Source organism: Equus caballus, chromosome 6 (assembly GCF_041296265.1).
Source record: "Equus caballus isolate H_3958 breed thoroughbred chromosome 6, TB-T2T, whole genome shotgun sequence".
NCBI classification, from domain to species: domain Eukaryota; kingdom Metazoa; phylum Chordata; class Mammalia; order Perissodactyla; family Equidae; genus Equus; species Equus caballus.
Genome location: NC_091689.1, coordinates 1,910,940 through 1,935,254, shown reverse-complemented (window position 1 = coordinate 1,935,254; position 24,315 = coordinate 1,910,940). Strand labels below are relative to the sequence as shown.

At 36.9% G+C, this 24,315-nt stretch overlaps 1 long non-coding RNA gene across 2 annotated transcripts in view; it reads right to left on the bottom strand.

Annotated features, from left to right (window-relative positions):
* The window catches only part of LOC138924730 (uncharacterized), an 81,872-nt gene that overhangs the window by 36,953 nt on the left and 20,604 nt on the right, over positions 1-24,315 (bottom strand). Inside the window, exons 2-3 of one of the 2 annotated variants that reach the window (XR_011439834.1) lie at positions 17,608-17,761; positions 13,118-13,187 (exon numbers count right to left, since the gene is read on the bottom strand). This is a non-coding gene — a long non-coding RNA (uncharacterized lncRNA). Of the gene's footprint in view, positions 1-13,117; positions 13,188-17,607; positions 17,762-24,315 lie in introns of those variants that run through there. The other variant, XR_011439833.1, reaches the window with a different exon arrangement.

The window sequence follows — 24,315 nt, the reverse complement described above, 5'->3', positions numbered from 1 at the left end:
TTTTCTCCCCAAAGCCCCCCAGTATATAGTTGTATATTTTTTTTGGATGTGGCTCCTTCTAGTTGTGGCATGCGTGATGCGGCTCCAGCATGGCCTGTTGAGCAGTGCCACGTCCGTGCCCAGGATCCAAACCAGTGAAACCCTGGGCCGCTGAAGCAGAGTGCGCGAACCCAACCACTTGGCCATGGGACCGGCCCCCTACTCCATGTTTTTTAATGGCTTACTAGCTCTTTTTTTTTAAATACTGAATAATATTCCATTCTCTGGATATACCACAGTTTATCCACTCAACGACTGAAGGGCATCTTGGTTGCTTCCAAGTTTTGGCAATTATGATTACAGATTTTAGTACATCCATGTGCAGGTTTTTATGTGGATAAGTTTTCAACTCCTTTGCGTAAATATCAAGGCGTTCAATTGTTGGATAGTATGGTAAGACTATGTTTAGTTTTGTAAGAAACCATCAGTTTTCCAAAGTGGCTGTCCCATTTTGCATTTCTGCCAGCAATGTGTGAGAGTTCCTATTGCTCTGCATCCTCACCAGCTTTTGGTGTTGTCAGTGTTCTAGATTTTGGCCATTCGAATAGGTAGATATTGTTTTGATTTGCATTTTTCTGATGATATAGTGGAGCATCTTTTCATATGCTTGTTTGCCCTTTGTATATCTTCTATAGTGAAGTGTCTGTTAAGGTCTTTGATTCATTTTTTAAATTGGGTTGTTTGTTTTCTTATTATTAAGTTTGAAGAGTTCTTTGTATATTTTGGATAATAGTCCTTTATCTAAGGTGTGTTTTGCAAATATTTGCCCCCAGTCTGTAGTTTGTCTTCTATTCTTTTCACATTGTCTTTTACAGACAGAAGATTTGAATTTTAATGAAGTCCAGCTTACCGATTATTTCTTTCATGGATTATGTCTTGGAGTTACATCTAAAAAGTATCACCATATCCAAGGTCATCTAGTTTTTCTCCTGTGTTATCTTTTAAGTGTTTAAACTTTGTATTTTACATTTAGATCTGCCATCTATTTTGAGTTAATTTTTGTGAAGAGTGTAATTTCTGTGTCTAGATTCATTTTTTTGCATGTAGATGTCTAGTTGTTCCGGGACTGTTTGTTGAAAAGACTATTGCTCCATTGTATTGCCTTTGTTCCTATGTCAAAGATCAGTTGACTGCATTTATAGGGATTTATTTCTGGGCTCTCTATTTTGTTCCAGTGATCTTTTTGTTTATTCTTTCACCAATACCACACTGTCTTGATTACTGTAGCTTTATATAGTAATTCTCGAAGTTGAGTAGCATCGGTCTTCTGACTTTGTTCTTCTCCTTTAATGTTATGTTGGCTATTCTAGATCTTTTCCTTCTCCATATAAACATTAGAATCAGTTTGTCGATGTCTGCAAAATATCTTGCTGGAATTTTGATTGGGATTGCATTGAATCCATAGACAAAGTTGGGAAGAACTACATCCTGACGATATTGTTTGCTCCTATCTATGAACCTAGAGTGTCTCTCTATTTAATTAGTGCTTTTTCATTCATCAGATTTTTACAGTTTTCCTCATGTAGATCTTATATATATTTTATTAGATTTATACCTAAGTATTTCATTTTGGGGGATGCTAATGGCATTGTGTTTTTAAATTCAAATACCACTTGTTCATTGTTGATATGTAGAAAAGTGGTTGACTTTTGTATACTAACTTTGTATCCTGTAACTTTGCTGTAATTGCTTATTAGTTCCAGGAGTGTTTTGGTTGATTCTTTTGGATTTTCTACATAGACAATCATGTCATTGGCCAAGAAAAACAGTTTTATATCTTTCATCCCAATCTGTAGACCTTCTATTTTCTTTTCTTGTCTTATGGTATTAGCAAAGACTCAGTAAGATGTTAAAAAGGTGTGGTAAGAGGGCATATTCTTGCCTTGTCCCTGATCCTATTGTTAGAGCGTCTAGTTTCTCACCATTAAGTATGGTGTTAGCTGTAGGTTTTTAGTAGGTAGTCGTTATTAAGTTGAAAACCTCATAAGGTTGTTGAAAGTATTGAAAAGGTAATGAATATAGATTGCTTAGAACTGTGCTTAGTATGTAATGTCTTCAATAAATGTTAGACATGAAGATGATGATGTAGTAACTGAAACTGTAATAGATAGTTTAGATGTGAATTCATGCAATTTATTAAACCTTCAATAAAGGACTTTCACATATCAGCAGAAATAGATTTCAGATTTATTCTTGCACTTGGTCCTTCCAGTAATAAATCAGTGATCAGTAGCTTTTCAGAGGTTTTTGTAAATTCTACAGAAGATCTTGGGTGTATTCTCTCTGTATACAACACGTCCTCCAGCAAATGTGTTAGAAATGCTTACTGTCAACTCTTTTTTCCTTAATAGGGAATTGTCAAGGAGACTAAATCTGCCTGTCTTCTGAGAACTTCTAAAAAATACTTTACTTGCTAATACTCACTGATCTGTGGAGCCTTATATATCTGGAATAGTGGCTTTGGAGATTAGCAAGAGTTCTAGGTATAAATTTTAGAGGCAGCCCTTCCATATCATCCTCGTTCAATAGGACCTGACTGGTGTTCGGGGGCTTTTTAGGCAAATACTTTAAGCGCAACCTTTTCTTCCTCCCCCACCCTCAATGAACAAAAATGAAACCAAAAAATCTGTCTCCTAGGGACACACCGCAGAAGGAAACCAAAGTCAACTCTTCACTGCTTTAGGCACTGGGGGATGCACCAGAGCCCTTGTTAACAGATACTTGACTTTTAGTAGCGAAGGAAGGAAATATATGGAAATTGCTGCCAGCCAGAATACATGGAATAATAATAATAACTACTACTGGGATATAAATAGCTTTAGAAAATAGTTTTGGAGAACCGTCATAATGATTCACTTAGAATGCTGTTGGTGTTTTAAAGTACACCTGTGAATTTTTAGTTTAACATTAGGAAAAACAAACAACTCCAAATTCTTTGATGTCTTCCTCAGTCAGAATTCTAGGCAGGAAACGGACACCTCCTCAGAATGGCATTTTCTCTAATCTTATGTTACTTAAAATATTTTCAGCTTTCTTAAATATCCTATCCTAACATTTTTAATTTTTTAGCAATTTAGAAAATTGGCATTTCTCAATAGAATAGCAAGTTATTGGTAATGCCATCTGGATAAAGCACCTAAATTAAAGCAAAGCATAAAAAAATTAAATTGAGCTATTTTTATATAATAATATTATTTCAATCCTTTGAAAATTAAATTATGCCTTATTTTCCTTGATGGAGAAAACATATGGAATCCCCAAAATTGATGAAGGTACTAAATGGATGGGAATGTCCAAGGAAAAAAGACATATCGAAAATATATAAGAAATTCTCACTGTATATTTCTACCTGATATTAGCCATTCCCCAGAAAAACATTTCTGTGATAGATTTTCAGTCTCCCAAAATTATTGATATTTATTCAATGTTTGAAAGTATTTCTTAACACGAAATATCAACTTAAAAAAACTTTCTGTTAAAAGTCAGGTGGAAAGTTAAGAACAAGAAGTTAATGGTGAGATAAGTGTAATTAGAATTATATAATAATGTAAAAGAGATGAATTACACCCTATACAACATATGCTGGCCTTTCTTGATGTGAAATACACCAACTAAAAAGGTCTGTTCTCTTCCTTTTAAGAACAGATCTATTCCCTCACAGGGATGATGCGTTTTGACTATCAAGTGTGGTTAAGTTTTGCTTAACAAGGGTAGTTTAAGTACTATGTTTACAATGCCAGTGATTGGAGCCGGCCCGGTGGCCTAGTGGTTAAGTTCAGCACACTCCACTTAGGTGGCTCGGGTTTGCAGATTTGGATCCCAGGCGTGGACATACAGCACTTGTCAGCCGTGCTGTGGCAGTGACCCAAATATAAAGTAGAGGAAGATTGGCACAGATGTCAGCTCAGGGCTAATCTTCCTCAGCAAAAAATAAATAAACAAATAAAAACAAATGCCAGGAATACAAAGTTTACTATAAGAAGATTTTTAATTGGTGCTATTTTGATGCATCCTGTGTGCAATCATTTTTTTAAAACCAACTTTAAAGACATAAAATCATCTAAACACTAGTTTAATGTCTACTTTACTGAGAATGAAGAAAATAGTTATAAGTGAGAAATTAGATAGCTACTTTTGTCTTTTATGATGCCAAATTTGGGATGAATTTCTCAGACATTTTACTTTTCCTAAAATTCTCAGTTATATCCAAGGCCTGAAAAGAACTTGGCTATATCTGAGACCATAAGAAACATTTCCCATTTTTGAACACTGCACAAGACTAGCAAAGATGATGAAGCGTTCTGAAATAGCTTTTGACTTATTGTCTACCACATTTGATTCTGCACAGTATTGATCAGTATACTTGCTGGGTTAGCAACAAAACTTAGCATCATTATTCAGCGCTATTTAAATGTAGCTGAAGGAGCTCATTTTATTTCTTTTCCTGTTTTCTCTTTTCTCCCCTGATGAATGGCACTGGACCACATTTAAATTAGACAGGACAGCAGGTGGGATGTTGGGGTACATCCATTTGCATTTTTGAACTACATCTGTTGGATTACAGGTGGCTCATGGAAAGAAAATGAACAGTGTGATTCTTTCACTCTTCCTGTTGAAAGTTTTCAGAATATAACTGTAAAAATTTCTCTTTCTACTTACAGGGTTTTGTCTCACTACCAGACTCCTGATGATGATTTGATAGAGTCAGCTTCTGAATGCCCTTGGTTCACGATAAGATCTTCTCTATTCATCTGAAGTCTGATTGCCAACCATGCTAACATTGTTAGTAATAAGCTCATTCAAGTCTTTCCTGTAAAATGCTATCTTCTGTAATATACTTAATTAACTTAATACTACCACTACTCTCTATTCCTTACAAAACCAAAAATCACTGAAATTTAAGAATGTCTCCAACCAAAAGTGATCTCCTGCAAGCTCTTTTGGAAAGACTACTTTAGACTGAACAAGATAAAAAATGTTCCATCTCAAGGTAAGTTATTTTTCACACTTAAAATTGGAAGATGCCTATTGATATTTGGCCTTTAACCCAAATCAATAATCACATTTTTTGTAATTTGCATTTGGTCTGTAAATTCCATTCTTAGAATTTTGCATTTGTATCAGAACACCTCTTGCACCCTGCCTCACATCCCCTTAGTCCGCCTTTCACTCGTGCCACTGCTGTGGCAACCTGCTTGGTGTAGATGTAACTAGAGGGCTCTTCATTTCAATTGTGCCAAGATTCTGCAGCTTTCCATCTAGATCTTTTCTAGTGCATGAGACTCTTGCAGGAACCCACTCAGAGCTTATTCATGCACCACCTGGGTGTGGGATGGAGTTAACAACCCTTCACTCATGAGTGAGCAGCCCATAGGTGGGTCTCGTCTGTGGACAATCCTGTAATGCACCTGGGAGGTCTTGGCAGGATTGAACTGATGAGTAACTTGATAATGTACATTTGTTTTGACTTCCGCCTTCTCTTTACTACTCTCTCCATACCTTCCTTCCCGTTCTTTGAAACTACTTCCTAAATAAACCATCATTTGAAAGCTATTGTCTCTGATTCTGCTTTTGTGGAGAACTGAAACTAACAAAGCATCCTAATTTCATTTTAGAAGATACAAGGCTTAAATTGGAAATTATGAGATTGTATTCCTTTCTTCTTGTCACTAAAATATTAACAAAGGGTCATCTAATCAGCATAAAGGAAATTGCTAAGGGAATCTTCTTGGACCTATCAGTTATACTGAGCTTCAAATCGAAGGTTCCTTTTTCAAAGAACTTTAATATCAGATAAGGAAGTTGCTAGATCAAAAGAAATGCCCATCAAAACTTAGACTCCTTACTTTTGAGAGTTTCAGGTGATTTCACAATTCCAATCAACCAAGGGCTTTCAATCCATAAGCATAGACCAAAGCAAAGGCAACAAAACAACAGCCACTCACTCAAGCACCCATCAGTGGGCACATTGGACCCTCAGCCTCCTCTAGGTGTCATCCACCCCGGCATGTTCCTGAAGTGGCTCAGGAAGAGGCTCAGCTGTAGTTGTCCATATCTGTTAACCTGGACCCTTGGCTTGAATTGATGGGTCCTCCAATCAGGACCATGGGACTTGTTTCCTTCCCCTTAGTGTTAGTTCTATCTCTTGTGGTGGTCAGTGTCATTGGAGCTATGATCACTATGCAAAGTCCCTCTGAGGCCAGGGCTAAACTCTGGACACTTCCCCTTCCACCCATGAAGGTGGAGCTTTCAGACATCCTGGGTAATGCCTGCCTCCCCCCAGCTTTATATGGAGGCTCTACCCAGCAAAGACAGCCAGCTAAGGGCTAAGCTACTGCTGAGAGTCGCACCTGGGCTGCTCTTGTGTACAGGGCTCCTTCCAAGTGGCTTTTCTATGTATTTCTTTTTCAAAGCTAGGCCACTGGAAAAGCTCACCAGGACGTGTCTCCCATGAGAGGAATCTGGCTTTTCTGCCCTCCCAGGTACTAAGGACTTCTGACTACTATTTCTCTCTCAGATTCTAGGAGAAGCTAATGTTTTTCCCCTCGGAAAACAACAAGAGTCTGAATATTTTCCTGACTATGCTTCAGTCCTGCCTGTACACGTCAAGGTCACGGACAGATCAAATGTTTCGCTCTGGAATCCTCATGCCTCAGCTAGCTGCCACATTTAGTAAACAGCCCTGCACATCTTCTTTATTTCGTCTAGCCGTGCTATTTATAAGTGATTAAACAAGCTCATTCATTTTAATTGCTTCACAGTATTTCATTGTACCTACATATCCAAATATCTATACATGCCAATGTGAATAATTGTTGCAAATATAAAATTGAATGAAAAATAAAATGTAAAAGGATACACACGTAGAGATATTATTTATGTAAAATCACGTAAACATCAAGAAGTCAGCCCTATATGCTGTCATGAGTACAAATATACATAATCAAAGTGTAAAATGAAGACATACCTAGAAAGAACAACTACCATCTTCAGGTTATTGGTTACCTACCCCTGGGCATGAAGGGAGCCTATGAGGATAAGGTGAGAGGATGTTCTGAGTGTAACTACAGAATCATAAAGTAAATGAAACCAAAGAACCCAAGAAAGAAATAAGCCTGAAGCAAATATGACCAAATATTGTTAAATCTGACTGTGTAGTACATGTATATTATATATTTTCTAATTAACTTCAGTATATGTTTGAAGAATTTAATATTGAATTGTTTAATAAAATACTCAACTAGAAATAATTAATAAGATATTATTCGCATAATATCACAATTTTTAAAAATTCTGCTTTACTATTGGACAATATTTCAATCTCAGAATTGAAATCCATAGTATTTAAGTACTTAAGTACTATGGCACTTAAGAATCCATAATTCTTAACTATGGATACCTATTAGAAATCTATTGATTGAGAGGCATTGTATTGCCTCAAAAGATCTCTTTTCTAATTTTTTAAATCTTCATTTGTGCTTTGGTGGAATGGAAAACCACCTAATAGTATTTTCTATATAAGAATCCTTTATGATCCAGTTTCTCCTTCACCCCAACCTAAATTAATGATTGTAGCTCGCTTAAGCCAGTGATCCCTAACTAGGAGAGACTTTTGTTCCCCCAGAGGACACTTGTAATGTCTTGAGACATCTTTGATTCTCTGAACTGGGGAGATGGGGGCTTTTGGCAGCCAGTGGCCAGAGGCCAGGGATGCTGTGAAACATCCCACAGCTCCCAGCTCCCACACAAAGAACCTTCTGGTCCAAACTGTCAGCGGTGCTGAGGTTGACTGAAGCACTTTTATTTTCCAAATATTTAGGCATTTAATTCTTTTCTTCTTAACTATGTTCAAGCTCTCCATATCTCAAAAAATGATCCCAGTATTCCAACGAGAGTCTGGCCTGCTCCTTTGCAGGAAATTTTTTTTGTCTCATCTCCTCCTTCTTTATTTATCTCCCAATGCTGGCTGCCTTTCCAAAGTCGCTTCAGCAGGTTGTTTACTTGTGCGCATCTGCACACCAGAGTGACCCTGGATTTAAGGCTATTTATCTTCTCTCTGATGTTACTTTTTGTCCACTTTTCACTATCCTATCAGATAATAAGCTCCCCTCATTAACTTTTGCTTTTGAATTTTTTATCAAAGTAATAATATTAAATCTCCATTTCCTTTCTTCTATTTTTCAACATTATCAATCTATTAAAAGAGAAAACAATCTAAATTCTATATTTTAATTGAAAACTTTATTATTTGCATATAGCCTTTCCTTAACATATTGGCCATCTGTACCAACTAACAAATATTGTGTTTTGTTGTAATAATGAAGAAATAAAGAAGTAAATGCTGTTCCCACAGAAGTGTTTGCTATCCATTAGGGTCCTTTAGCTACTTTTATTGATATGCAGAGGACAGCTCCTAAGTGTCTGAAGTAAAGCGTCTGATTCAGCAAGAGGCTTACCCAAAGGATGTTTACTTCCAGAGCATCTTAGGAATAAGCTGAGGATACACAAAATATCCTCACCAAGGAAAGGATCACAGAACCCTACTTGTAAGGAAGTAATTCGTGTGTATGTATGTGGTGTGCACACGTGTGCATGTGTGTGTGCATGTGCAACTTCATTTTCTATTATATGAAAGATAAGTCAATCATTTTTAAAGAACATTTTAGAGAAATTATAACTGTGCATTCAGGGAGGTATCACCAATCTTTTACTCATGACCTTTGATGCAAAAAAGTATATAAGCATCAGATTAGAGCAAAGGCTGAAGGCCGCACATGCCCATGTGAGACAAACACAAGAGGCTTTGCTCTGATCTATCTGGGGACTAGGGAATCCAATGTGGTAAAAAATAATAAAAAACGGAGATGCCTTTGAGCCTTGGCACGTGGCAATGCTTGAAGCAGTAGTGCCAAAAATATATCAGATCTGACTTCTCATGTATTAGGACCTAGCATGCTACAATTCAGTCTACTCTACTAAAGAGGCACTTAAAAATTATTATTATTTTTATACTTTTAACAATGCCTTAGAACTTGAAAACATATAATTTGTACTGAAGACTAAAATTTAGAGTGTGTGTCTGTGTCTGTGTGTGTCAGGTGTAAGCCCTCAAGGCAACACACAGGGGAAGCGGATAGTTTCACAAACATCTTCAGTGCTTTCAAACAATTTTTTAATTGAAACACACACAAAACTGACTATTGTGACCTTGGGTACATTACTTAGGCTCTCTGCACTTCCATTTTCTCCCCATAAAATAAGAATAATAATGGGATTTGCTTCACAAGGTTGTCAGGAAGTTTCACATATATATGGTACTTAACACAATGCTCAATATTTAGAAGGCAAGCAACCAATGCTAACCATTATTACTAAAAATGATGCTTAACCATAGAATCTCAATGGAATGATATTTCACAAACTACATCTTAAAATTAATAATTTGGGGCCGACACAGAGGTTAAGTTCTCACGTTCCACTTTGCTGGCCCAGGGTTCACCCATTCAGATCCCCTGTGCAGATCTACGCACCGTTTGTCAAGCCATGCTGTGGCACATGTCCCACATATAAAGTAGAGGAATATGGACACAGATGTTAGCTCAGGGCCAATCTTCCTCAGCAAAAAGAGGAGGATTGGCGGCAGATGTTAGCTCAAGGCTAATCTTCTTCAAAACATAATAATTATTATTATTACAGTACGCTGATGCTTCCTAATTTTGTTTTTTGTAAAATAAAGTAGACTGATAGTGTTCACTAAAACAAAGTCAATTCCACTCATTAGCATTCCAGTAAGATTTCCTGAGTGGAGACAAAGCGGTGGAGATAGGACTGGTGCCCTGTAAACCACGGTCTCCCTATCTACTCTGGAGGTTGTGCTCATGGAAGTGCACCATGCCCATGAACTTCAACTGTTGTGCAGGCTGTTGGAGAAAGGTAAACTGAAAGACTCTAATGTGTACTGTTGACAAAATAGGGAGAAAGAGTGAGCAGTGAGAGATGAGACAGTTTGCACAGCCAGTTGAAAAAGACGTTGAAGGCCATGGTAATAAATTTGAATTTTATTCTGTGGGAAATGTGAAACCACTGGTCTTTTAAGCTGTAAAGAACAATTCTGTATCCATCCATTTACTCAACTAACACTGAGTACCATAGAAGCTCAGGCAGTGCCAGCCTGACGGACACGGTCACGGTCATTGTCATCTTGACCAGTGGGGGCCTTGGGAGGATGAGTGCATAGCAGCACTGCACTGGGGTAGGTTAGAGAGCCGAAGCACTTCAGTCAAGAAAGTCTGCTCTGAGGATCATACAATGGAGAAATAGATAAGGTAAATGCAAAGAACCATACTATAATCAATTTCCAAAATACAAGAGTCTGCTCTTCAGAATCCAAGTAAAAGAAGCAAAGAATTTTACCAATCTTCATCTTTTTTTATGCCAACATGAATATATATTTTTCTCTCATGAGGTAACATTTAGCCTCTAGGTGTCATCTAGTTTTTATAGATGACAGAGACATAGTTTTTCTGGCTTCACCACTTACTAGCTAAACAAATTTGACCAAGTTACTTAAACTCTCTGTGCCACTGCTCCCTTTTCTCAAAAATGACAGAAATAATGAAAACCTACTGCATGGGGTTAAATGAAATAATTAATGTAAAATTCCTTGCATGGTCCCTGTCACTTAGTAAGCGATCAGCAAATTTTAGCAATAATTATTACTTTTCTATCTTGCCAACACAAAGACAATTTCAATCCCCCAAATCTCTCCAATTACCCTGTCCTGGGACCCTTTCTCTTAGTTCTTAGCTAAGAAATAGGCATTTTCCAAATTGACATGGGATTAACTCTAGATTCAACAAAGGGCAGGAAAATCTTATTTGTTTGATTGAAAAGAATAAAGGGTGGAATTTCAAATTGTCAAGTGGATGATTAGAAATGATAATAGGACAGTAACACCGCTTGAGGCCCTCTTGTAACAGTCATACCAATTGCACCATAATAGGAAACTCTTAGGTTATCTGCTCAACTGAAAATAACCACCTTACCTGCCCCACCTCATTTGCATAGATGGGCCTCTCAGAGCAAGATTTTACTCTGTGATCACCATGCTTCGGCCCAAGTGGATGGACAGAGGCCACCCGGCCCATTCTGGGTCTATGAAATATTCTCTTTCAGAAATTTGGAACTAGATAAATAAGTTCTGGGTTTTTCTTTTTTTTTTTTTTTTTTGCTTTCATACACCACCCACATTCTTATCATAAATTTCCTGTTTTCCTTAAGCTGGCCTGTGTTAGTTTCTATAACCTCACTTTAAAATATTCTAACTAACATTAGTAAATATCATACATTTTAGTATAAACTCAATCCAAACCTATGTCAATAGGTAGATGGATGACCAAGATTCTAATATTATGTTGAAAATATCAGCATTTACACTACAATATATTTCTCTAAACACAAAGCAGTGAAAGATTAACAATAATTAGCCCCATCTATAAGAAAGGGAAATAAAAACATCTCATTGCCTCAAAACTAGGTATATGATCTTCCCAATAGACCTCATCTGTTTTCATGGCAGCTATTAGGCATCATGGCTGGTTCGCATCCTTGGAGGTTATAAGGCATTCATTTTTATTGATGGCCACACATATACATTCCACATACATATTATAGGACAAAGCTCAAGAAAATAGTGAGAATAAAGGAATCTGGTAGACATGCCTAGCAAAATGAGAACGACATTGATAAAACCCTAAGTTCAAAGTCTTGGGGAGAATAAATACATAATTCCAGGACGTCTAAGGCCTTTCTCAGATCTGACTTTTTGTGAAGATAGAGAACTACTGTCATGATTGTTTAGGGGGCTTACGTTTAGCTGGGAAGTATTGATAAAATATTATATGTTACACAGGCATACAGAGAAAGAGAAGGCAGAAAACTATAGACGATGCTCCACTAGCTATAGTAGTTTTGATACTAATCTGCTGGGAAAATAAAGAAGAAATGAATCTAACACTGTTCATAGAAGTAACTGAACTTGATCTTACAAATGATGAGGAAAGTACTTTATATTTGTAAATTAATAAAAACAACTTCCATTATAGATCATTATCAGCCAACCACTTTTAGTACTTACACTCAAATCTTGTCCATTTACTTCAACATCTTTTTTCTTCCACAGCTGGTTGAAGTTATTGAAATTCCTTTTATTAACTCAGAGGAGAACAAAATTAATATTAATTTTCGTTCTGAAACCCATATAAAAAGGGATTTTTCCCATTATTAAAAAGAAAAAACGGTTTAGGATATCCAAATGAAGAATGTAAAATTTATAATAGAGTAAAATCGCAATCGTGAAAAGCTACAAAATGGTATTATTATTCTCTTAAAACTTCCACCAAGCCAGCCATAGACAGTGAAATATGAAATCTAAGCAAAAGTGTTCACACAGCTATGCATAGATGGGTATTGTAAATACTTTTATTCAGCTTATTAAAGGTTCCAATATTGTCTCAGTGCAATTTGTGGTTGTTTCATCAGCAGAGAGCATTGTCCTTAAGCTATCTGCACACCAGTTTTCAGAGTTAAAGGATACAGAGACCACGAAAAAGCTATGAAAGCAAGCTGACTAATTTGTGGCAATATGGAACTGAATAAAGGATTGATTTCGTCAAAGGCAGATGGAAAGATATTTCTAGCTTTTCAAATGTTAATAAATAAATAGCATTTAATTTTGTAAATTTTCAAAGTTATTCTGAAGATAATTATTTCATAAAAATTTCTCATTTCCACTACATGCAAGCAGCTGTGCTGAAGACAACAGGAGATGTTTGCATGCAATTAAGGGCAGGTGGTCATAACTCATTATCATAACTCAGAGGTGACTCCTATATACTATGAAAGTTATCAGAGCACAAGGCTTACTGATGAGAGCATTCCGCTTAAATCCATGTCCAGAAACACGGAACAAGACAAGAATTTATGCCAGTGAAACTTGGCCTGTTTTGCCAAAGGAATCTGTCACTCTGAAGCGACACTCTTAACTTTTCCTGTCCTGAAATTAACCAATTCATATTACCTGATTTTGGATTATGCATTCTGAGTCAGCACATTCTTCCTATGTGGCATGCTGGCTCCTCAAAACACAACTTTAAGAAAAGAATATTAAAGAGTATCAAAAACACGTGATTGCTCAGATTTGTAAGAAGAAGCTACAAAATGCTGTTACATTACTTGTCAGGATGCTGCATTTAAAATTAGCTGATAAATGAAAAAGAGTCTATATCCCTCTATTTTTGTCTTTTTTAAATTTACTTCCTAAATCTCTCCCTGGTCCTGGAGTATTTTTATTCTTCTGTCTTTATCTGGAAGCCTTTCCTTTCACATTGAAAGTATGTTGGATGACTAGATATTTGCACATTCATAGAATAACGTAGCTAGAGTAGGCATTGAAAAATCAATCAGATGTAAAACTGAGACCCAAAGAAGCCAAATGACTTGTCCAGAGTCTCATGGTTAATTTATGATCAAGGCTAGATAAAAAACACACACACACATCTCTGAATTCTTTAGACTATATATATGCTCCTTAGAGGGAGAGCCAAGACTATGTAAATTAGAGTAACCTGGAGTGATACTCAAAATACAAATTCACAGGTTCTTTCCTACATCTAATGAATCAGAATCTCTGGGGTATAGCCTAACAATTTGCACTATTAACAAGATCCCAGATAATTCTTAGGAATGTTAAAATTTTAGAGCAACAGTGGTGTGCTGTGTGAACCTCTTAGATTCCACGGGATATTAGTGAATTTTTCTTTTGGGTCTTAGAGTGCCCTAGTTGTAGTGTCTGGTTTGGTATAGACAGATCTAAAGTTATCAAAAATGAAACGGGTAAATTCAAGGGACAGATATTTGAGTAAGAAAAAAATGGCAAATATATCTGGAAGATAAAAAATATAATAATGATAATGCCTTTGGTGAAGGAAGAGAGACACACATTTTGGAAATGAATTGCCTTTTTTATGACAAGTATGGAGTTTAAGTAAATAGGGTAGAGGATATCACATGTAGGAAAAGCTAGTATTGATGATGTTTTGATGATGATGATAATTTTGATATTGTCAATCATGAACCTGGGCTGATGCTATCAAGGAGATAGGAAAGAGTGTCTGCGCCAGAAGCTGAGAAATAGGTTATAATGGTTGGTCAACCATAAAGACATGTTGAGTCTAGTGGGGAGGACAGGGGGCTGAGTGTGATAGTGTTGGGCTTCTGTTGGCCGTGGAAAACATTTGTGATTAAAATACAGCATCATTGTGAGGCCTCCATGGCTATCCCACAACCTAAGTCCTTTTTAGCCTCTAGCATGAGGTTCCTGCCGAGCTTAGATTTGTCCATTAATCTATATTATCTTTGTTGCTTTCTGTCAATATTTTAATACAAAAATTTGCTTTTAAGCCTCGAGCTTCAACTTAAACAAACATTGTCAGGAATTGGAGGTGACAGCTCCATTCACCTCCTAGAGGAAGGGAACCTCCACAGCCTCTCTAGTTTTCAGAGACGCGGACAGAGGATGATCTAGTTCTCTGTACTCAGTCTGCAGACCAGTATTAGGATCACGGCATCAACTGTGAGCTTGTCAAAAGAGCAGAATCTCAGGGGTTGGCCCCGTGGCCGAATGGTTAAGTTCGCACGCTCCGCTACAGGCAGCCCAGTGTTTTGTTAGTTCGAATCCTGGGTGTGAGCATGGCACTGCTCATCAGACCACGCTGAGGCAGCGTCCCACATGCCACAACTAGAAGAACCCACAGGGAAGAATACACAACTATGTACCGGGGGGCTTTGGGGAGAAAAAGGAAAAAATAAAATCTTTAAAAAAATAAAAATAAAAATAAAAAATAAAAAAAAAATGCAGAATCTCAGCCCTCACCCTAGACCTTACTAATTCAAAATATGCATTTTTAACAAGATTCCCAGGTCATTCCTAGGTACACTAAAATTTGGAAGCCATTAATCTGGGGTAGAAGAAGATGGACCATGATTCCAGTTTTGTCCTTTCTAGTGTACGCTACTAAACAGTCCCAGATTAACTTTCTTACTTTAAAATACTTCTCATGTCATATCTCTAATAAAAAACAAAACAAAACAAAAGAACGAAAAACTTCAAAAACCTTGTATTAAGTTAGGACAAGTTTGAAGGCATTCTAAGTCATCCACAATCTGCTTTCATCCTGATTATGTATTTTCCCCACCCATTTCCCGTCAGTGAAATTACGCTGCTTGATATTATGCAAATATGTTGGCACTTTCTGGCCGCCTTTGTCCCACTCTTGGTGTTATCTAAAACTTAAATTCTCATGTTCCTTCTCTGCCTATAGAAGTGGAACTTGCAATGTCCAATAAGTCTATCACCTCTTCCTTGAAGTCTTCTCTAATATGTCCATCTTCATCTTTTGATAGTCCCACATCATCTTGTTCATACCTCTTGATCATTATCGTGTGCTCCTTAATACATCCACTAATAACTATAAACTTGGATAAGCCACATCACCTCTTTGAACCTCACTTGACTCATCTGTAAAAGAGAGATCTTCATATACTTATTTAACAGGCTTAATGAGAAATAATTCATGGACAATCTCCTGAAAATGTGAAGTATAATGCAAAGTGTAAGATGCTCATATTCTTTAGTCTCTTCTCCAAAACGTAAGACCCTTGAGGTTAGGGATCATGTGTGTGCATCCTCTCCACAGATTAAGTACAGTAAAAGCACACAACAAATTTTAAACAAATAAGTGTACACAAGTACGGTTCCATTTTTCCTTAGTTTTATATATGTGAAAAATTTTACAGTTATATCACTTTATTTTCTTTGCAAGGACCTGTGTGTTTAGGCACCTGTTCAAAATTTTCGGTTTTTATGTCTTGGTTTCTTTCATTTCCTTAAGCATTGTCTGCAAGTATAATCACAATCACCTAGATTGTTTATCTTCAATGATATGGTTATAATTTCTATTCCATTTCGACTAAGATTTCTTCAGTGTTACAAAGCCTTTTGGGCTCCATCATTTCCATCTTCTCGATTGGAAACGGTTAAAAATGCAGGTTCTGGAGTCAGACTGCCTAGGTTGGAATCTCAGCTATGTCGCTTAGTAGCAAGGTCATGTTAGAAATTAATTTACTCTTTCTGTGTCTCGGATTTCTTATCTTTAAAAGAAGGATAGTAACAGAACTTAGTTTATAACACTGCTGAGAGGTTAAACATGCTAACTCACGTAAACTGCTTAAAACAATGCTTGTCACATAGTGAGTTTCAATTAATGTTAGCCATGCTTATGAAGATTATGAAGATGATGAAATATGAGCTATTGTTTGTGAAAAATCTTTGTAATTTAGAAAGAACTTCACCAATTTTAGGAATTTTATTATTGCTTAACCCAGAATAGATCTTTTATAGCTAACTGAAGAGATTCCTCTTGATTTATTTATGAGTAGAACTTTAAAGAAACACGAAACTCTTTTCAACTAACAAATATTATATAAATTTTATGCATTTTACATGATATCAGCAAATAGAGTGAATCATTCTAATTTCAGGAAAGAAAAGATGCTTTCATGGGCACTGAAAGTCAAGTTTTCATTTAATTATCAGTAGGGTGATGCTGCTGTCAATGTAGAGAGTGCTAGTGGCATCTATTGATGAAAGTACAGCACTGATCACAATTCTGGTTGATTTGTATATTCATAAGTGAGAGGGATGGAGAAAATATAGGATGAATCATTTTCCTCTACAATGTACATCAATATTTTCAAATAAATATGTTTATTAGTAAAATATTGTATTTGGTCTTCATAATAAACTAGCACAGAAATAGAACTAGCCAAATTTATCAAGAATTTGACATTTTTTTCAAAACAAAACATTTTATTATACATAGTACTATATTTCTGATATATGGAGGTACTATCACACTCCTACTTTAACCTATTTGGAGAAAGCATTTGAAATGAAATGAAAAAAAAAAAACCTATAAGGCAGAGATGTGACCTCCAGGGTTAGGCACATCCAGGTATATAACAAATGGAGTTTTTACCAGACTATTTACCATTGTTTATTTTAAAAAATTCTGGCAGAAAAAGGTAGCCACTGCTTGAAATAAGAGTTGTGCATTCTGGGAAGTGACTCTTGAGAACAGTGTGACTGCTTTAAGACAATAAAATGGAATCTAGAAGAAAAGAAAGTGGAGCAAGTACGCAATTCCCAAGTTTAACTTTGTTCTGGAAAAATTGGACCAAATGCAGTGAGGACCCTAGCTTTGCAACTGTTCCTCTGGCATTTGAAAGCTTTGCTGCCTTAGCAAAGTGGTGGTGTGTTTCTGTTTTTCTTGGGGTATTTTTTCCTCCATACGGTGCTTTTCAAAGGGAACTTATCATTCAAATGCTGCCTCTGAGGAAGCTCATGTTGTAACAGATGAGAAGTCAAGAATAATTAAGGGAAGAGAAAGTTTTGTATGTCTCCCAGAAATCAAGGTAGATCTTTTTATAAATAACTCTCATCAGACTTACCAGAAGTATTACACTTGCAGCATCGTGTGATAGCATTCAACTTTCACTTTTTTGTGACGAAAAATTTGAAGTAATTATCTTGGCTTGATTTCTCAGTAAAATATAGAGGCTCCCTGTGAATTCAGAGTGCTGGAATTTCTTATTTCCCCTCCACCTGCAAGAATAATATTAGAGTTCAAGGAACAAACTTCCACTTAAGATAGAATTAAATAAAAAGCATTCACTGTAGTCAGCACAAAGCAAACACTAATAATTTTAGGGCTCAATTTCCTTAAAAGATGAAATAATTTTAGGTTAATGTAAAAAAGTTCTCCTGTAATGATTTCACTTGCAATTTCTCTTTGGGGGAGCATTCATCAGCTCCAAGTGGTTTCTCAGCAGAAAAATGCACTAGGAAAGCAGACATAGTGACACGTTACGGCAAAGTGGGAAGAAGCACGCTCTAACAATAGGGAAGGCAATGCATATCCTAGACCCCACATGTTTACTATTACAGCCTTTTTAGTTTGAATTTCTCAGAAGGCAGAATGCCTGTGAATACTGGCACGTACAATACAATACAATACATTGTACTGGCACATATACAATACAATGGCGTATGCCATGTCAATGTGCTACATCATATAAATTTGAACACTTAAATTTTAAGCCTTTATGTGAAGTGCATTGTGAATATCTTTAAGTAGGTCCTCCTTCCTGAGTACACATAACTCCTATTCATAAATACGTTTATTTATTTTATACTTCTCTTATAGGGATAATAGCCAATATTGTTTACAATATTTATAATGGTTTTTAAATCTTAAGATTGCTTTGTGAATAGCAACTAAGGATTGCACTAAAGAGATCAGCATTTCAACAAAGTATCTTAAATTTTCAGCTTTCAATTTGCAAAATCTTTTCAGTAGGATCCAAGTGAAATGCTGCCTCTTCACCGGTGTGGAAACATACCATTAGCACACACCTCCAGATTACACGAATTTTGGTTGTTCTCTATTTATTTGAAAGTGAGACTGAGAAGAATTACTTATGTGCAACACCCTGTTCCCCTCTTTGCTCTATCTCTTCTTTTTCTCATCCCCTGGCCTATCCAAAGCAAATTGTCTTAAAGTTCTGGACTATAAGACATCTTAGATTGTTTCAGTGGAAGTTTATACTATACCTCTGTCCTACATCTTGCTTGGAAGATGACACATCCCATTCACCCAGCTCACACTCTCTACCTGTGCAGACAGCTTTCAACTTAGTAATTACATGCCTGAGAAGAAAGACCAAGAGGACATGAGGACAACGATCCTTTTGAGAGAGAGAGAGAAAAGAAATTCAGTGTTGAGCGAGGATGTTTCAAGCTTTGAAAAGAAAGAGGAGATAGGAGGCTAAATAGAGTACAGTAGCTTGAGGGAGAATAGAAAATCCGATAGTTCTGAGTACTGTGAAGTGGAGAGTGAGAAGAGAGTAGTGAGCTCAAATGTCTGTTTCTCCAGCAAGCAGCTGGAGGACAGGAAGCAGGTTTTACTCCAGGGCCTATTTGTTGAATGAATCACGGATGAATGGATGAATGAATATACTATTTCAGTCTAGATTGAGCAGAAGAAAAGTATATTCTTCAATGCCAATTTAGGTAAATACTACTATTGTTACTGACAACAATAAGAATACTGTACTATCATTCTTACTTTGTACATGAGGAAGCTGAGTCTGATAATACTTAGGTGACTTACTCTAGTAATCTTACTCTAGTTAGTGGCAAAGCCTTGGACTCGTTTAAACAGTCTCTATTTAAACCTATCATGATCTGTCACATGGCCATCAGCTGCCACCATGTTTGAATGAAAGAAGCAGTTGCCGCTATTCACACGTCCTACTGCATTCGATTGCAGTGGAAATGAAAATAACCAGCTATGCTCTTGGTCCTTGGATTCCTACTTTTATCTGGTGCTCACAGGCGGGTGTTGATGACACGAAAAGATAAGATGAGACCCTCCAGGACAATTCTCCAAATTGTGAGGGGTCAGATAGCACATTGACATAGTCCTGTCGGGGTCTTTCCTGCTCATGCCCCCTGCTGTTTGTCATGAGATGTTGGTTGTTATATTGATGTGAGAAGAGATGTGAATTGGAAGTGGACTAAGATTTGGGTCAGTTTTGTCAAATAGCTAAGAGTTTAGGCTCCGGAGGCAGAGTGCCTCGGTTCAAGTTTTTGTTCTGCTTCTCATTTGCTATATGACCTTGAGAAATTTACTTAATCTCTCAAGTCTAAATTTCTTCATCTATAAAGTGGGAATGATAATTTCTACCTCATGGGTATTGTTGTGAGGCTTAAAGAAAATACTTTGTTGGAGAAAAATACTCAATAAGTATTAGCTGTTATATTTATTACAACTGGACAAATGTTTTTTAACTTATATAAGTTTTGCTCTAAATTTATCTATCTGAACTGGTTTGAGAATTCTATGACCTATTGCAATGAGAGTGAGGGTCACATGAAGTCAATAAAATCTTGTAAGACTCTGGAACAAATCATATTGATCTCTCTTTTCTGAGTTAGTCATAACTCTGAAGGCTCTTGCCTTGAAGGGATGGTGGGAAAATTCTGTTAGAAGTTTTAACTAGACATATCATCGAATTCCATGCCACGTGCACTTTGTTCTGAAAATTTTTAACAGCCCTAGACACCAGAATAAATCAAAATTGACCAATATTCACTGCAATTCCATTTATCTTTTCCTATGGACTCTCTCTCCAACATTTATTGACAGCTGAGGATTCTATTCTGGACTGTTCCTGTTGTAAGTTATGTCTACATTTCATGTTTGGTACTTTGATGTCTAAATAGCCAGCTAAGCTTTAAGTCAAACACCACAGACACTCTTAACTACACACTCTTATATAATTATCTTTGTGAAATTTTAGTGAGGATTACCCAGAGTCGAAATCTCTCTGTGTGTATGTGTATACTTTTCAACTGAATAATAAAAGAGAAAAAAATTAAAAAATAAAACAAAGTATGGTATATCACAATAAACTGACATCAGTTAACCTGTGTTACTTCAACTCTGAGCTGCCTTTTTTTTCTTTTTGAGGAAGATTGGTCCTGAGCTAACACCTGCCGCCAATCCTCCTCTTTTTGTTGAGGAAGACTGGCCCTGAGCTAACATCCGTGCCCTTCTTCCTCTACGTTATACGTGGGAGGCCTGCCACAGCATGCCTTGCTGAGCAATGCCATGTCCCCACCCAGATTCCGAACCGGCACACACCAGGCTGCCGAAGCAGAACGTGGCATTTAACCTCTGCGCCACCAGGCCGGCCCCAAGAGCCTTCTTATGTATAAAGTTGCTGGACTATGCAATTTCCATGTTCTTTAAAAGTTTGCATTTTAGACCTTAAACATGTCGTTTTGGTATATCGCCATCATTTATTGAATGCCTACTAGGTGCCAGACAGTGTGCCAAACAATTTTACCAAATATATTAATGGCTACTCACAACTCATTTGTGTTTTACAGATGAAAAAGTGATGGTCCCTGAAGTTCTTGCCCAGGGCCGCAGCCTGGAAGGCAGCCCACGTCAGTCTGCCTGGCTACAAAGCCGGAGCGCCAGCATTCAGCCCCCTGACCCACAGGCTCTAGGCAGAGTACACCAGAGTGAACTGGTATTTGTACTAATCATAGAAGTCCCCATCTCAGTTCAGCTGCTCTTATCCACTTTTGGAGGAGGCTAGGATATCTTTCTGAAGCCCTATCTCAGAAAACAGTATTAATACGTAAGTAGAATATTAATACATAAGGAGGCTTTAGTAAAATTCCTTCCATATGATATTGTACCTAAATTCCCTAAGCAAAAGAGTCTCCTAGGATTGTGATGCTTTTGGCTGCACCCCATAATATTCTAGACATAAAGTGTCCCTAACAAAACTAAACTCCAAGAGAAGGATAACCAACCAGTGTTCATTTATTCAATGAACACTTGAATTTATTCAATTCAACAAGTGTTCAAATATATTTATTGGACTCTTGCTGTCTGTCACACACTGTGTGTACAACTGTTTCAACCATAGGCCTCACCCTGAAGGATGGACAGGTTTGTATGAAATGGGAATGGGAGAGCAATTCATGTGGTGCTGTCACGTGACGGCAGCTTTAGAAAGCAGCAACTCAGTGGCCATCACCAGCAAAAGGCTTTATGCTGGAAATAACAAGAGATCAAAATCAAATACAGATTTTCACCAGATTCGGGAGGGCCTTGAATGTGAGGCTAAGGAGTTTGGCCAATTTCTACAAGAAGATAAATGTGCAAATCTCACTTAGTGTTATTTCTAAATTCAATTCAAAACAAGAAAAATCAATGATGATTAGCATAATCAAGCATCAGTTCTCTAGCGCTATTTTTGAAAGAATTTAGATAATTCTTCAACTTTGTCAATTTCTACTTTTGAAAATGAAATTTACTGTCGTCTTTCTCTTCACATATTCAGCATGATTGGACTGCCACTGCTCTGATTTACCCTAGATAATTTGATCCAAAATAGATTGAAAATCAAGTCAGCAGCATTCCAATACGTTCTCTGTTGCTGCCCCCTACTGCTCTCCTCCCACTCCTCCAGCCTCCTGGAGTCATCTGTGTACCATGACACGGGTGATGTGAGAGAGCAAGTGACGTTATTCATATGCAAACTGTTTACTGGAGATGAAGAGATATGAGGTTTTTATTGGTGAGAATTCAAAGTTGGTTGTGGAGAGCTGCATTTTCAAAGAACGCAGGACACTAAGCAATACCTAGAATTGATATGCCCAAAATATTAATAATAAAAAATGAAACTCTAGCAACACACTCTTTCTCCACACCTTCGTATTCCATGGTCATCCTTGAACTATGAGTACTTTTATCTCTTTGATTTTACAGCTAATTTATAGACGGAGAACTATAAATTACAGGCTCTCAATCTGGAAAACAGCGAAGGAGGTAGGTTAGAACAGCTTCTTGCAAGTTTGCCTCATTGCAGATAGTAAGGGAGTTTTTTTTTTCTATCTAAGTTTATTTTTTGTAGACTTTTAAACCGTCTGACTTTCTACCAGAAAGAAGAAACTGTCCCAATCTCCACCTGGCAAAAAGTAGGACACTGCCAGGACATGTTTGGAGAGCAATGTGTGTGGATGGATAATTTAGATTAAAGAATTTGGGGGGCTATCCTATAAATATAAGTTACTTGGATCCTACTCTATGACATAAGGGAGTCAGTCTATCTTACAAATTTCCGTACAGTTTATTTTTCATTCGTTTTCCATTCATTAACGAGGAAGAAAATGTAATGGAAAGAAAACGGGCCTTTGGATTAGATGAACCCGTGTTGAAATTTTAGCTCTGCCATTTAGAGAAAATGAACTTATTTGCTTAATCAATACAATGTAATGACGAGAGGTATGTCTGAGAAATGTCCAGTAGTCTATCTTGTGAGTTCTTGTAGATTTGACGCATTGGGGAAACAAACATATTTAAAAAATAAAATGTTAATACAATGAGGTAAGTAGTTTAAAAGTAATGGGAGTGCATAAGGTGGACATCTAACCAAAGTGGGGAAAAGAGTCATCCTAAGCTGTAAATTCTAGTATAAGCCCTTGAAGAAAAAAAGAAATTCGCCAAGTAAAGGGGACTAGGGATGGGGATATTGAAAGGAGAAAATGTATCCAATCTAACCCAAGAGAGCAGAGGTGCCACAGCCCAGAGTAGAGAGAGGAAAAATGACACATACGGCTCTGAAATAGCTGAGTCGGGTAGGAGCTTAGAATGCAAACGAGCATGCCTTGGTCATCCCAGCAACTGTTTTCACTGCAACAGTGAAGCTTTTAATTTTCTTGAAAGAGCCAGTAAAGACAGAGTGCTGTCACAGAAAGATCTTGCTTATACCTGCTCATGGCGGCCTCTATGATCCTGCATATTCAGTGGTATTTGTTGTAATGTCTCCTCTTTCATTTATACAGTTATTTATTTGAGTCCTCTCTCTTTTTTTTCTTGATTAGTCAAGCTAAATTTTTGTCAATTTTGTTTACCTTTTCAAAAAAACTTCTTAGCTTCATTGATTTTTTTTATATTCTTTCTCTTTCCTTCTGCTTACTTTGGGCTTAGTTTGCAATCTGAAACCAATAATGAATAAGGAGATTGAAATAGAAATCAAAAACCTCCAACAAAGAAAAGCCCAGGACCACATGGTTTCACTGGTGAATTCTTTCAAACATTTAAAGAAGAATTGTCATTAATAATCCTTCTCAAACTCTTCCAAAAAATTGAAGAGGAGGGAATACTCCCAAACTCATTTTACCAGGACAGAATTACCCCAATAACAAAGCCAGATAAGGACACTACAAGAAAAGAAAACTACAGGCCAATATACCTGATAAATACAAATACAAAAATTCTCAGCACAATACTAGCAAATTGAATTCAACAGCACAATAAAAGGATCATACACCACAATTTATCCTTGGAATGCAAGGATGGTTTATCATATGCAAATCAATAAATGTAATACACCACATGACTAGAATAGACAAAAATAGAAAAGGAACAAACAAACATTATATGATCATCTTAATAGATGGAGAAAAAGAACTTGACAAAATTCAACATCCTTTCATGATAAAAGCCCTAAAAAAAAAATGGGTATAGAGGGAACATACCTTGACATAATTAGGGCCATATATGACAAACCCAG